This window comes from Lissotriton vulgaris, chromosome 6 (genome assembly GCF_964263255.1).
Source record: "Lissotriton vulgaris chromosome 6, aLisVul1.2, whole genome shotgun sequence".
Taxonomy (NCBI): Eukaryota; Metazoa; Chordata; class Amphibia; order Caudata; family Salamandridae; genus Lissotriton; species Lissotriton vulgaris.
The window spans coordinates 1,336,470,607-1,336,487,047 of NC_141694.1; the positions used below are offsets into that span (position 1 = coordinate 1,336,470,607).

The 16,441-nt window shown below is 44.9% G+C and overlaps 1 protein-coding gene across 1 annotated transcript in view; it reads left to right on the forward strand.

Moving 5' to 3' along the window:
• Nucleotides 1–16,441, forward strand: part of SRD5A2 (steroid 5 alpha-reductase 2) — a 412,614-nt gene that overhangs the window by 70,803 nt on the left and 325,370 nt on the right. The window lies entirely within an intron of this gene.

Here is a 16,441-nt window from a genome sequence, read left to right on the forward strand (position 1 = left end):
TGTGCCATTCCAGTTTGAACCCAGCCATTTGCAAATCAGTCTTGACCTTGCACCCAATGGGAACAGTCCAGCCCGAACTTCTAGGCCAGGTCCTCCGTGGATTGGAAACAAGCGTTCTAGGATTGGTTTCGGGGTTTCACCCCCTCATCACCCAGGATAGCTTGACTCCAGTGGCATGGAGAGTGCATGACCCACGTCTGGGCACACCTGTCCCACTCGAGGTGACAAATGCAAAAAGAACAATTGATGGCCAGAATGCAAAACAATGTCATACATTCACCCCAGTAGAGCGATCTGGGCCTAAATCCATAATCTTTTGCTCCCCATGCCCTTCCAGTTTGAACCCAGCCATATGCAAATTAGTCTTGACCCTGTGCCCCATGGGAACAGTCCAGACCGAACTGCCAAGCCAGGTCCTCACTGGACTGGAAACAAGCATCCTAGGACTGGTTTCGGGCTTTCAGCCCTCATCAGCCAGGATAGCTTGATTCCAAAGGCATTGAGAGCACGGGACCCACTTCTGGGCATACCCCTCCCACTGGGGTGGCATGGTGAGCAAAAGAATGATGGATTTAACCTAGATCTCTTTACTGGGGGTGAATGTTTTAATTTGTTCTGCATTTTGTCCATCAATTGTGTGTCTTTTAATTCCTCGCCCCAAGTGCGCCAGTTCGGGTCTAAACTTGGGTGCTTTCTGGCAGCTAGGCACCGCTGCGATGGAACGACAGTGTGAGAAGAAATCCTGTAAGGAGGACAGTTAAGGTCTGCAGTAGACGTATATTTTATGGAAGAGTACTTTGGGTACATTGTAGGTGCTGGCAAAAAAAATCAACTAACCTGAGGTGGCTCATGTACTTTGATTTCCCCAAGCGATTTGTGATGAACCAAGTCTTTTTGACCGTCATCTGGGGTGCGTCGCAAACTATGCCTGCAGTTCTGAGCAGTGTGCCCTCCAGTTTGGTGCCATGTCAAACATGCATTACTGTTTATGCGCCTCGTATGTCCAGCGGCCATATTGCTACTAGCAAAATACTCTTGTGTTCACACACATTCATATCCATTTCCAGTGAGCATCATGTTGGAAGCCGTAAATAACTGTGATACACACTCATTTGGTTATTCAGGAGACTATTGAAGGTGCTTAGTGTGCATGCACTTGACAGAAGGTCTGCCACGTCTTGTAATAAACTCAGATACAGTATTTATCTCTTCTCACTTTCTATCTTTTCCTGTTTTTTTTCCTCGTCAGTCTGTCAAGTCAGACAGTACTTTCTGTTTTCAACTGTTTGCCAAGTCTCTATTTCAGCTATTTCCCCCCAGCGGCACCTTAAATTAGGTGTGCACATCAACATGCAATGCAGGGGCAGTGGCATCACCACTTTTTTATGTGGCGGCCATATTTGTGCATATTTCTTCATTGACAAGAGCAGCATTCACAGTTCCTCTCGGTTTACTCAAATTTCTGGCTATTTAATTGTTTGCCTGGAGTCCTTTCTCAGATACTGGAGCACAATTAAGGTACATATCAGGCGTTGATGTGACCTCAGTTTATTTGAACTGTGTTACTTACCTCTCTCTACTTTAGAGATACTGTTGGCAGTTGGGGCTGTTTATTATACTGTATTTTTTTTAAGTGCACATTTACTGGATGTTTGTCATGGCCACTCGGCAGCAAATTACGCAGCCAACTCCTTTTCTAGCGAAACCTGGTAAACTACTCATTAAATGGGTTAAGTGGTTTAGGTTATTTGAAAACAATGTGGTTGCCATAGATGCCAATGGGTACTGCCCGGCACAAAAGATAGTATTTGAAAGCATTGGGCGTGCTCCCCAACAAGCTTTTGACAGCTTACCGCCTGTACCTGCGCCATCTGGATATGGCCAGTGGAATGTTTATATGAAGGTTATCGCTAGGTTGCGAAAACAATTCTCGGACGAGTCTAACATCATGCTTGAATGGGATAGCCCCTGCAAGTGTAAACAACAACCAGTGAAAACATGGAAGAATAGGTATCAGCCTTAGAGTTCTAGCTACAACATGTGTATTTGGTCCTTACTTAGACACTTGTATTTGTGTCCAGTTTGTAATTAACTGTTATTCAAGGAAAATCGAGGAAGGATTGCTGAGTTGCAGGAATTCAACTTTGCAAGAAGTTGTTGACTTACCCAAAAGCATCAAGATCCCTAATTGTTTCCAAAGTGCTGCATCCTGAGACTAGTTTCAACGTTGTAATTCCTCATATTGATTTTCCGGAGTCTGTTTGTGGTGTCACAACGAAAGGGAAGCCTTTTAGATACACTGGAAAGAGAGTTTTTGGTTATTGCTATAGGTGTGGGTTAAAAACTCATCTTAGTCATTTTCTTGGCTGTCCTGCTGTTGTCAAGAGATGTTTGTCATGTAAAAAAGAGGTCACTTTCAAAGTTTGTGCAGTAGTGTGAAACTACCTGTGAAGATTGGGAGTGTGGATGTGGATGTTGATATGTATATAGAACCCTTAAACAATGTTGTTATCACATTGGACTGTACAGATCAGTCCATGCCTGTGATGAGTCCAATATGTGAAGCTCACTTTGGTACCATGTCGTTAATGGTCATGGCTGATTCTAGGTCACCCATCACCATTCTGAGAGAAACCACATTTCATGAGTCTTGGTGAACTAATTACAATTTTCCTCCACAGATGTCAATACCAAGACTTTTGGAGAGAAGGATATCGATATGCTTGGCTATTTCAAAACTAATGTGTCTTGTCTGGGTAGAGCGAAGTACACTAAAGTGAATGTAGCAGTTAAAGGCAGAAATATTATAAGGTGGCAGGACCATGCCAAAATGGGCTTATATTTAGTCTCAGGTTCTGACAACCCTCTAGGGGTTGGTGATATTCCAACATCATTAGTTGGTAATGGGTACAGGAGGGCATTGGGCTGTTGACAGTCCCAAGGGTAAGGAAGGCCAGAATGGGTGGACGATCTTTTTCGCTCCAAGCTGCTCAGCACTGGAACAAACTTCCTCCTGCCCTGAGACTGGAGAGCAGTGAGACAGTGTTTTGGGCTAGGCTCAAAACTCTACTCTATACTTTGTAGGGCTAGGGGTTCTGTAGTGGGTGGCTGTGAGTAGCTCCTTTCAGCGCGGGGACACGCCGTGATGGCATTACTGTGTGCTTTATAAGCTCTTTATTATTATTATTATTATTATTATAAACTGCTGAACAAATCTGGATGGATGGTATTTTCTCACTTACGTTTTTTCCCACACTGAGCCAGGTAATGATGTTAATTGCGTACTGTATAATGGAGAATGTGTAGCAACAATACGTTATGACTAAGCATCAATCTGTAATAAGTGAGCAAGTGTGGTCAAATGCTTATGCAGAAGATTGCATTTTGGGAAAGGTCATGAACTACACAGTCCATGGTTGGCCATGGAGATTTGAAAACCTTGTCTTGTGTCACTCACAACATATCTGTGGTTAATAGAGGTGTCTTCAAAGGGAAATGTGTGGTCCCACCCATAAAAGTTCGAAGCAAATGAATATCCTTGGTGCGTTTAGGTCATGTGGGAACCACCAAGACACATATGAATGTCAAGCAACACTATTGGTGGCCTGATTTGAGTATTCAATTTAAGCTCAAGATTGACAGGTGTCCTGAGTGTCTACATCTGACGCCTGTTTCTGGAACTGCTTGGAGAAAACTAGGTTGCATTTTGCAGGGCGTTAACCCACCTCAGCAGTCAATATGAGGTACACTGTGTTTCTCTTTCATTATGTCTCGAAGTGGATTTATCATTCATTCATAGAAGTGCTTGACCTTGAGACAGTTATCAAATTCTTGGAAAGCATTTTTGTTCTGGAAGGCACACCTAAATGTCTGGTTACAGACAGCAGTATACACTTTGTGTTCGACCGCATAAGGAGACTTTGGTCCAGTACTGAAAGCAGCTCAGTTTTCATCTTCCTCTGATGAGTTGGTTGAGCATTGTAAGAGTATCATTGAAGAAAGCATACGAACAGCCTTGAATTCAGGATTAAATATGGGTCCAGTGGTTTTTCAGAAAGTTAGGAGTTACAATAAATCCCTACATTGCACTGCGGCACTGTCCCCTTTATTAGTACTAAAAGATAGACACTTCATTATTTCTGAAAATAATCACACAAGTGTAAGTGCTGGCCTGCCCAGACATAATATAACCTCAAAAGTAATGCTACAAAATACTAGCAGGAAGCAGACTTTTGATAAGAAACCCAGTGAGGTTGATGCAGATCTAGTGGCAGGCGACTGGGTGATGTTTAAAAGTTCTATCAGAGCTTACAAAGGGGAGTCCAAGTTCACTGCACCAGTGTGTGTGGACAAAGTCAGCAGAGGTGCTGCTCTTGTTATAGGAAAAGGTTGGTGGAACAAGAGGAAAATAGTGTGGCTTAACCCAAAGCAGGTAACCATCATGAGCAAGAGGAAAGGATCTGTTCACACCTGTGTAGCAGGTAACCAGGTGCAGATTGATGGCAATGTTTTTAAGAGAATTTAATTGCCCAGTGACCTTGTGTGCATATGTGGTCTGTTTATGGCTTTTACCTCCCTTAATTGTTATGCAAAGAGTAAATATTATAGAGCTGTCTTAGTGCAAAGTGTAATTCTTATTGTTGTATTTGTTTCATTTTTAAGGGGGGAAGGTGATGTAGTGGCTTGAGTGTTTGGCACATCATATGCATTCTGTATGCATGCTCTGACATTTGTTATAGTTTAACCGGGCATTGCGTTGTGCTTTGTTGGCGGAACAAGAGGAAGTTAGTAAAGCTTATGCCAGAGCAGGTAACCGGCATGAGCAAAGCGAAAGGATCTGTTCACACCTGTGTAGCAGGTAACCAGGTACAGGTTGAAGGCAATTTTTCGAAGAGAGGTTAATTGCCCCGCAAACTTGTGTTTGTATGCGGTCTGTGTATAGCTTTTAACTCTCTTAATTGTTATGCAAAGTGTAATTATTATAGAGATGTCTTAGTGCGAAGTGTAATTATTATACCTGTTTTTGTTTCATTTTAAAGGGAGGAAGGTGATCTAGTGGTTAGAATGTTTGGCCCATCATATGCATCCTATATGCATGATCTTACTCACATTTGTTATGGTTTCATCAGGCATTGTGTAGGGCTTTGTAATGATGGCTCGTTTGTGTTGCGGACTCTGGTGAGGATTCTAACTGCAACCATTAGTTGCTGTTGGGCACCCGAACGAGCTGAGCGGGATACGGTGGGCGATTGATTGCATGGAATAAACCTCCCTGTTGAAGATTCACGCGCTGTGTTATTACAGTCATGTACCCTCCATGGAGCTGTGTAAGGAGGCATTACAATACAAGAGCTTCCATGTAGGTTGGTCAGACTGGCATGTTGCAGAGGCAAGTGCCACCAGTGCTTGACCATGTCATAAAGAAAGTGACTGCCTTCAAAGTTCCTTGGTTACCAAATTTGGAAGGCAGTAATGCACTATCCCTCTGGAGATACAAAATACAGATGCTTTCACATTATGGTGTCGAACAGGAAGTTATTACATTTTACAACCCAATTCTCACTCTACAGGAAAAACAAGTTTCATTCCGGTGGATATGCCATGCTGCAACTCAGTCATGGAGACTTGTAAGCTGAGGGTCTTCCAAATGCTAGTGTGGGGCACATTGTCTGTGCCTCATGGTGTCTGGTAGACAGGCTAAGCAGGAAGCAGCTTCTGCAGCAGCATGCCTTCCATAAACAGTGAATACCACACGTTGCAGGAGCACCTGGCTGCATGCAACACCCAGCTTAAGCACATGTCATGCACAAAGGAGCATGTGGGTATTTAATTTCATTTGATCGAAACAACTTGGGGCATGACACTTTGACCTTCGAGTACACCTGCTGAAACTTAGGGTCATATTGATCAAGGGTGCGGCCCAGCGTGGACCTTGTATGGCATTACGTGGCTTTGTAAATTTGGCGTAATGCAAGGCAACACTAGTCTCCTTACTCTGCCCCAGAAAAGACATTCCATGGTTGGAGCGCAGATGTTACCAAGCATCCACCCATGTTTTCAGAAGCATTCCCAGATTTAGCAATACTGGTAGACTGGGAAATGCATCAAAATGCTACAAATAGGTAGAAAGAGGGAAAAACAACGCAAAATAAAGATATTTCTCCTTGTTACACCTTCATTGGGAGGGTGTGCCATTCTGGCGCATTCCCTGGTCTACCAGTATTGATAAATCTGGGAATGCTTCAGAATTTATGGGTGGATGCGTGGGAACACCAAAGCTCCTTCCATAGAAGGCCTCACTGGGGCAGAGTAATTCAACGCAGCGACTCCAGTTGTATTAACACCATGCGCGCTACGCGTTTTCCCGCTGTGCGCTGACTTTTGCGAAAACCCGCGGTTCATGACGAGCTCATCTCGTCATGAGCGTACGACAGGCGTAACTCATGACGAGCTGAGCTCGTCATGAGCGTCGAAGGGGTTAAGCCATGCAGGGCTGCACAAGATGGCTTACAGGGCTTGGTAAATCTCATTATAGGCTTTTGTGTTGCCCTGCGCACTCTTGCGTGGCATGAAGGTGGCACAAAAACCCTTGATAAATATGCCCCTACATTTCAAGTGTAGAGCAATCCTCTTGGCAGGAGTATACTGAATGCCAGCAAAGGGTAGGGACATTGTTTTGTGTAAATGTATGAATTTTAAACGTTCGTTGAGACCACTGACCAAAATGAATATTGATAAGCTGGGACATATGATACGAAATGGCCATTTAAAACTGTTGCTAATTCTTTAGAAAATGTTATCCTAACACAATCAAGTGTATATTACTATAGGCAGGCTGCAGAGAGTCAGCACTTGCTAAGGGAGAGAACATAAGCTGTGTAACGCAAAAAATCAAGATAATGTATTACGGGTATTTAATTATTACTGACACTGGCTATGAAGGTGAAATGGCTGTAATTCCCCATTCAAGTGCAAGGGCAGGATTTCTGATGTATTACTACACTATGAAAAGAATTAATGTATGGTATGAGGAATAACCTCTGGAATCAAGGCACTGGCTTTGACACATTTCCCCACTCAATCTGGTTACTTTTCTCCACACACATTTTGATAGGTTTCCCTAGATGAATGTGCCCTTGGAAACAAACTGAAGTACTTTGTTCCTCACAATTTGTAATCTTGTTTCAGCTGTTTACTCCTGTTATCAACCAAAATGGGATCACCGAGGACCTCATAAGGAACCTTGGGGCATATTACCAAGCAATAGCGATAATTATCGCTATTGCTTGGTTAGAGACAAAAATTTACTGCTGAGCTGCGGTGATTTTTATTGCAGATAAACCTTGGTATTACCAAGGTTTATCGCAAATGCGTTAAAAATCGGCCGCAATGCATGAATATCGCTGAAAAGTCAACGATATTCATGCATTACCAAGCTAATGCTCTTAGCCATGTTATCCACCTCCCATTGGATAACATGGCTAAGAACTGCTCAGGGCAGGTGTTAGCTTTTGGAGATATTCGCGCTTAGCGCAAATATCTCCAAAAGTTGGTAATAGGAGATAGCTATGTTAGCGACTGTTTTCAGTCGCTAACATCTTGGCAGGCCCACTTTGCATGTCATTAGTGATAAATATCACTGACATGCAAAGTGGGGCCCAAGATGGTCGCTATCTCCTACTAGCTGACGCTACCTGGTGTTAGCGACAGCTAGGTAATAGGGAGATAATTTTATCTCCGCTTTCTTGGCTTTTAAAGCAAAAAAGCAGAGATAAACCCCCTTGATAATATGCCCCCTTGTCATTTACCAACTAAAAGGATTCCCTTTCAAGGGTAAGGAAGTTCTTCTGGCCTAGGCAAAAATGATTCTTAATGAGTGGCTGGAGATACGGTTTTCTGCCTTTGTCTGGTTCACAGTTCTATTTGCTGTTAGGCTGAGGGACTTTATGGCTCGAAACATGTTTTGCTTTCTCTTTTATTATTCTGTGATTTGAGGCGTTTGCTCGGCTTGTCTTTGTTTAGATAAAGTAGATGACTTCTTTAGTGTGCCAATGCCTTTTCTCCTAAGGCTTCACATCTGTTCTCTCCTGTTGTTCAAGAGTACATTAGTGTTTGTGCCTTGTAGAAGTTCAGAAAACATGTGCCTATCCGGTTCTGATCCCGTGAGTGGTTTCCTTTTACTGAGTAGGTGCCTATCTCAACTGTGATCTCCCTCCATTAAGAGGCATCAATTTCCAATTGTGCTAATGGATAGCACTGAGGGAGCCAATATACTTTATTCCAAAACATCTTATAAAAAATACCAAGGGTCTCAGTATTGTTTTGAGGCTAGGTAAAGCAATGGCCGACAGTTTTTGTTTCAGTTGCCTTGACTCACAACAATGTCATTCATCTGACGGTCATAATTTTCAACGAAGCAAGAAATGGATTCGTGGTCTATTGGCTTAGTGATAGATGTACAAGGCTTTTTTGCATTTGCAAACGGTCTGATACACAGAATTGAGTCGTTTGCAACCACAAAAATGTTTTTTCTGATGTACAAAACCCAAATTGCAGTTCGATAACAAGCTTGCTACTGAATCACAATTTGGGTTTTGCAATTCAGTATTCTGAAGGGGCATTTTGAGGGCATCCCTTCCTAATACCGAACCGCAGAGTTATGTACGAATGTTTTGTGACCGAAATGAGCCAGTGAAACATTTCCATTTTGTTGCCCATTCAAAGTTGGTGGTAATCCATTTGCAAATGGGAAGGAGTTGCCATGGGCCTCCTTAAGAATGGGAAGAAAACATTTTTTTAAGAGCAGGCAGTGGTCCAAACAGGGATGTGGACTTTCAATAGCCCGACGCCCAGGAGATATTGTTTGGGGTTAAGAGCAACACATTTTCATGTGTATTTTGCCCTTTGGACAAGTATGCCCAACCCTCTGCAGCAGAAACCCAGTGGCTGCCAGTTTGCAGTACCACATAACGGAGCAGGGAAAGGCAATGTCTGCAGTTCAGGTCATATTTTTGTCAACATATTAAAGATGTTCAAACTTCTATTTATGGTTCATTAATTGAAAGACTTTATGATTAGGGTGAGCGCTCTAAGTAAATGTTATAAGCTCTGACTGCACTACTGACAGTGGTTCCATTGTAAAAATATGTACACATGTTTTCAAAGTTTAGCAATATGACACTAAGTATAATGCTCCCAGAATGCTCTCTGATTTGATGCAAATATTTGCAGAAGCTTGAAAGCAATATTGGCAATTGTTTGCTTTCAAAATAAAATGTTGATAAAAATGAAAGCAAGAAAAATAACATGTTGCTAAACTACTGTAAAATTTCAGGTACCATTTCTTTGCAGCATCATTTAGTAATATGTGTTGATACATGTTAGTATTTCCCAAAAATATTCATAATGGAAAATCAGTGTAACCAGTTTCAATAAGAATATGGGGGGGGGGGGGAATAAACAAGCATTGGCAAAGTCAGTAGGTCGGAAATTGATGTTCAGCTTTTTAGTTTTGTGAATGTATGACTTGTTGTGGCAGGGTTTTTGTAAAACCTTATTGGTGGGGGAGCTGCTGGGCCCTCACCATTATAACAAACATTGGCAAAAGCAAAAATAGATTTTTGGTCTCAAAAAGCACACACTGCTCCTTGTGAAAGTTCAGAATGCCGTCACTCACAGTGAAGCCAGACGATACAGAGAGAGAGAGCCATCTGTCTCTTCCTCCCCTTCCACTCAGTAGGTTATTCTATGGTTTCTCAGCACCGGGACGCCTCGTTGCTGGGGCAGCTGTCGCGCTCAATCAAACTCATAACATAACATAACATAAACAAAAAAGGCCATACTCAACGCCCAACCAAATTAGGGGGCAATTATTAAAGAAAGTCTCAAAAGTGCACCCATGGTATATGTCCTTGCATTAAGTGCAGCTATATGGCTTTCAAGAAGTGAATTAAGTAGGACAAGAAATAGTACTTCTAGAAAATATTTGTGAACTGCCTTTTAGCACGAGCAAATATGCATGTGTAGATTTGCTCATGCGAAAGTCTGAGTGTTTTCAAGATCACTTTCCGTCTAACTACTTTTGTCCCAAGTCTCGAAGAAGGTTTATATCTGCCATTGTCAGGAGTAAATTTCCAACATTTCTCAATATGGGAAAAGATTAGAGAAGAGTTGTTAAAAACCCTTAAAACATGTAAGTTAGTAGGTTTGCACAGACTCAAAAGGGCATTCTAACCCTGAAACTATTGCTTACCACTACCTTTAGCCCCAGTATTTAGATCTGCATAAACGTGGCAACACAAGGGGACTGCAAGTATTCAAACATTACTATGGTATGAGCCCTGGCATAGTCAGAAAGGCTACACCAGAGCTCTTATATAATGAGATTGCTGCCTTCATTGGTCGCAGCACTACATGGCACCGAAGGGGCAAGTGGATTTTGTTACAGGACAAGTAGATTTATGAAGCAACGTGCCCAATGGACAAGTAGATATTTTATTAAATTCCACAACCCTGTCCGACGGACTACTGCCTACTCCTAAAACATTACATTTTAATGTTTCATTTATTTTCGTATTTAAAACATCCAGTTTTCCTTTAAGAAACATGCACTACCTTAAAAAAAAGAAATCTCCATATTAAAAAGCAATCACAGACAGGTTGGTCTGCTGACCCAAGCAGTCCACCATTCCTGTGGTGGCAGTGAATCCCAGTTAATATTCATGAGGTAGGTCTATATGTGGCCCACTACGAATTCTTAATAAAACTCAAAGGAGTTTGATACATTAGGAATAGCGATTTCCTAATTGTGAGTCGCAACAAAATCCCAATTAGGTAATAACTATTCATATTTTTTTACATGTGGCCCTTGGTCGCTGATCTTAAAATGTAGAGACAATGGTACATGTAAAATTCCATGGTTTTCGGTAAATCACGTGATCTCTCGATTCCCAAAATTGTAAACAGTGTGATGCAATATGAACATTTATTTTACATATTCAATGTAAAAAATAACTGTTATAAAGTACTGTCTCATTTATATGTTACCAAACGCCTCCCATTATATCCTGGTTCCTTTATACTGGTTTCCACCAAAGTTTTATATTGCATTAGCTAGTTATGTGTATACAAATTCCAAAATATACACACACATACATATACACATCCAAAAGCATCCCCCACGTTCATACAGTACACACTTAGTTTTAAATGCCCTTGTTTTTGGCACTTTTGGTGCTTTGAAAAGATCTGTGCATGATGTTTCGTTTGTCCGTGCAGTGCCATCTTATGCACATATAAAGTGGTGTAACTTAAACGGATGCTCCATTTACAAATGAAAAAACTTGACTCACCCTCGCTTCACCAGCAAAATTTCCCCCAAGAATATGTTTGAAAATATTGGGCGAAATGGCAGCGCAGGTTACAGTGGCTAAAATCTTCTCAACTCTTTTGCCTTTCCTCTGTGAGGCTCAACCAATAATGGAAGGAAAGCGCATCCGGATCTCTATTGCACAGGCCTACTCGATTCGGGGCCCATGTCCTGTTACAAAATGTATTTAAAAAGGCATGGCTGACATACGGGTCGATAAAGCAGCCAAAAGGTCCTGTTATGGAGGGCTCTGTGCTCAACACTGCACTCTCCGTCTCATAGCAATACATCCTCTCTCTGTACATCTAACTCTCAGGTTGATTGAAAGTAATGGAAACGCGCATTCACGCTTGTGGTGTGTGCCATCCTCTAATGTATTTCTGCTGTCATTTGCCAGACTTGTCAATGGAAGCTCACTGAATGTATCAAGCCACGCCCTCCTTTTCCTAACCATCATTTTTTTTGTTTTTGTTTTTGGAAGACCTTTATTTTGCACAACTTCGTCATCATACAGTGTACATTTTGCGGTGCTCAGAGGCCAGCCGGGCAAATAATAATCAAATAAATCCTTATCTGGATGACACAGCCATTTAGCCGGTAACCCGGGGGTCCGGCGGCGAAACTTATGAAAATGCATGTACAATCATCTGGTATTCAGTTTAATAATTGACAGGTCTATAGTTTTGTCTTTTATTATCAATAAGAACAGTGCAGGTTTAATCTAGCATTAGTGCCATTGTGGTCATTGCGCAAGTCCCCACTGAGAACCTGGGAATCCGCTGAGGTTAGTCAATAGTGGGGGAACTGTCGATAGGCAGATCACCAGATGCGTGTTCGTAATGCTTACACGGGTGTGGTAAAATGTGTATTGGTATAGCTCACTGAGGCATAGAAGCAAGCGGTTGTGTTCGGCAGAGCTAGTCTACGTGTTAAGGTCCGGATATCCAGCAAAGTGGTGCAGTCCAGTCCCTTCCCCTGTCTGCTGCCCACTTTTCCCGTAGCGGCAGCATGGACAGTTGCGAGTGTGTCTGTAGGGCTTGCGCCAGCCAGTGTATGATGTGTGAGCCGTTACCCATAACGTGCAGATATTGCATGAAGGTGTGCTTCGGTATTTCCTCTGTCATGTCGCCCCAGGAGGCAGTAAGCGTGCGCAAGAGGGACGCGTGCAACAGGAACTGACCAGCTGGGAGGTCCGTGCCAGCCGCTAGGTCCGCGAAAGTGAGTAGTTCCCCATCTGTATAGAGGTCACTCAGTGTGTCCACCCCTGCTTGCATCCAGCTGGTCAATCGAGTCTCAGTCAGTGCGCCCGTCGGTCCAGGAGTGCCCAGGAGGGGTAATATCGGGGCATATGGTGTTGTTGCCCGGGTGAGTCGCAGACATCGCAGGAAGCACTTGCGCGCCACTGCGAGGTGCATTTGGGAGGGGCAGGGGGTCCGAGTTAGCGGATGGAACAGTGTGCAAATTTGTGCTTGCGTCCAGGCAGCAGTGTCTGAGGTAGTATCTTCTAGGTGGTGGCCGCTTAGCCACCCCGTCACCCATTGCATCTGTGCCGAAAGGTAGTACAGCTCCATGTTGGGAACCGCTAGGCCTCCCAAGTCAGTGGGCATGTTCAACTTGGCCAGCGCCACGCGGGGCCGGCCCGCATTCCAGATGAGGCTACGCAGCAGGATCTCCAGATCGCGAAATATCTTATTGGGCACATATGTGGGAATATTGGCGAAATAGTACAGCAGTCTGGGCAGCACAATCATTTTGGTCAGTGCTATACGGCTAGGCCCGTTGAGGGGTAGGGTGTTCCAGAAGCCGATTTGCGCCCGGACCGAGGCGATTGTCCGCAGGAGGTTCCCCTCCAGGACATCTATTGGGTCCCGATATATTCGTATCCCTAGGTATCGGAATGTGGTGGGGTACCATTGCAATCTTCCTCCGCCCAGGCGGATGTCGCATTCGGGCGTATCCAGGCTAAAGGGATAAGCCCCCGATTTGGACCAATTAACTCGTAGTCCTGACATCTCCTCGAACGTTCGGAAGACGTCAGTCAGTGAGGCAGGGATGTCAGTTATGTCTCTAACGTGCAACAATAAGTCGTCAGCATATAGCGACACTGCATGCAGGCCATCGCCAGTGGTATCCCTCATTCAGGTCCCTGGGTCCTGAGGATTGTGGCCAGGGGCTCCATGCCCAATGAAAACAGTATAGGTGATAGGGGGCAGCCTTGCCTAGTGCCCCTTCGCACCCGGATGATATCTGAGAGTAGTGAGCCTGTGCGGACTCGGACCATCGGTTTGTCATATAGTAGGCCCACCATGGCTTCATAGCCTCCCCCTAGCTGGTACTTCTCCGTAACTGCTCTCAGGTACGGCCACTCGACCGAGTCAAAGGCCTTTTCTAGATCTAGTATCTGGCATCCTGCTCTGGGCCACTGCTGGGTAGCATACTTCTGTATCTGGAAGAGGCGGCGGATATTGTGAGAGGTGTGTCGCGTCGGGACAAAGCCGTTCTGGTCTTGGTGTACCAGTCGGGGCACATAGGGGGCCAGTCTCCGGGCTAACGTGGAGGCCAGTATTTTGTAGTCCGTGTTTAGCAGCGCCAGGGGGCGATAGGAGCCCATCCGTGTACTGTCTTTGTCAGGTTTGAGGATAGTGATCAGAGTGGCCTCATTTAACGTTGGGGGTAAGGCTGCATCCTCTGCAGCTGCGGCGTACATTTTCAGAAGTTCCGGGACGAGGATATCTGAGCTAGCCTTGTAAAATTCGGCTGGGAGCCCATCTGGGCCCGGGGATTTGCCGTTAGACAAGTAAAATATTGCTTCGCGGACCTCATCAGGATCGAGCGAGGCTCCCAGTTCGTCCTGCTGCGCAGTGGTTAGCTGTGGCAGCTGCAGAGGGGAGAGGTAGTCAGCAATGTCCGGGTGGGGATTTGGTAATCGGGAGCGATATAGTGCTTCATAGTGGGTGGTGAACGCGTCATGTATATGGCGCTGCGAGTATAATAAGCCCCTCCCTTCTACGTGTATTGCTGTCACTGGGGTCGAGCGAGTCTCTTGTGATACCAGCCAGGCCAGGAGCTTGCCAGGTCTGTCACTTAGGTGGTGCGTCCTTGCCGAGTGCGTAGCGTAGTTGATGTTGCGTAGTCGCTCCAGTAGGCGCGCATGTTCTGCGTGCGCCCCCTGTAACGAGTGAGCATCGCCCTCAATAGCCTCCTCCTCCCTGTCGAGCAAGTCAGATTCCAGCCTAGTCAGGTCGCCCTCCAGTTGGTGCCTCATAGGATAGGATAGGATAGGATGTACATTTATATAGCGCAAATTGCTGCCCGGAGGCGTCCAAGCGCTAGGAGAACCGAATACCTACAGCAGGCTTAGAAGGAGAATTAGGGAAAGGTTAGCTAGATTGAGTGAAATAAATGGGTCTTTAATTGTCTGCGGAAGGTTGAGAGGTTAGAATTAGCTCTAAGGTGCAGTGGGAGGGCGTTCCAGGCTCTAGCACCATTGAAGGAGAAGGTCCTGCCTCCGGATCTAGATCTTTTTATTTTGGGGGTTTTTGCAAGAAATGTTTGACTAGAGCGGAGGCTTCTGTTGGGCACATAATGGGTAATTAAGTCTTGGGTAATTTTAGGGCCGGTGTTCCAGAAGGCCTGGTGCGCAGTGCACATGGCTTTAAACAGGACCCTCTGTCGCACCGGTAGCCAGTGGAGGGTAGTCAGGCCCGCTCTCACTGACTGTCTGCGGGGAAGGTCTAATAGAATGCGTGCTGCGCAGTTTTGAACTATCTGGAGCCTTCTGAGGGTGGATTCGGGGGCACCAAGATAAAGTATGTTGTTGAAATCGAGTCACGATTGAATTAAGCCTTGTATGGCAGTTTGTTTGGCATCCCAGGGAAGGAGGGGGAGGATTCTTTTCAGCATTTTCATGATGCCAAAACAGGTGGCCGAAAGTTTTGTGGACTGCGTGTTAAAGGACAGGGATCTGTCCAGCCACACTCCAAGGCTTTTGATGCTGTTTTTGGGAGTAGGTGGGGGGCCCAGACTGGGTGGCCATAAAGAGGGGGGAATGCTGGGGTCTGGGGAGCCCAGGATCATCAGCTCCGTTTTGTCCCCATTCAGTTTTAACGAAGAAAGGGACATCCAGGTCTTCACTTCCTCAAGGCACTCTCTAAGCCCGCCTGGAGCCGATGGAGTGGCTTCCTGAGTCATGGAGACCACCAGCTGCGTATCGTCTGCGTAGGAAATGATCTTAATCCCATACGGACGGACGACGTCAGCCAGTGGCCTCATGTACAAGTTAAAAAGTGCAGGGCTTAGAGATGATCCCTGAGGGACTCCACAATTCAAAGGTCTGCTGGCAGAGACAGAGTCGTCTTCAAACACACAGAAGGATCTGTCTTGGAGGAAAGATTTGAACCAGGACAAGGCTTTGTCTTCAATCCCAACCTGGGACATGCGATATAGCAGAGTGTTATGGCTAACCGTGTCAAAGGCCGCGCTGAGATCAAGGAGGATCACTGCCACTGATCCTCCTTGATCCAAGATCTTTCTCGCTTCCTCAGTGACCATAAGGAGTGCGGTCTCGGTCCCATGCTTGGGTCTGAAGCCCGTCTGGGTCGGGTCCAGTAGTTGGTGATCTTCCAGAAAAGTGATTAGTTGTTTATTGATATATTTTTCCAGAATCTTGCTGATCCATGGGAGCAGGGATATGGGGCGATAATTACTCAGATCATTAGGGTCCAAGTTGGGCTTCTTCACTAGAGCTCTGACCATAGCCTGCTTCCAGGCAGTCGGTGCCACACTAGATGAAATGGAGGCGTTTAGGATGTCCTTAATTATAGGCAGAGTAGTTTGAGATGCTGCCATTATTATGTCTGGAGGTGCTGGGTCGTTGGGGGAACCAGATTTAACACTCCGTGCTAGGGGCTCAAGAGTAGCTAGCTCTAGTGGGGGGAAATGTGTTAATGTAGGTGAGTGAAGAGTGGGAGTCATGGGGGGACAAGTAGGAATTGAGAGGGTGAGGTTATTTGGTGGGAAAGCAGAGTAAATGGTATTTATTTTCTGGTGAAAGAATTCAGCGACGTCGTTACA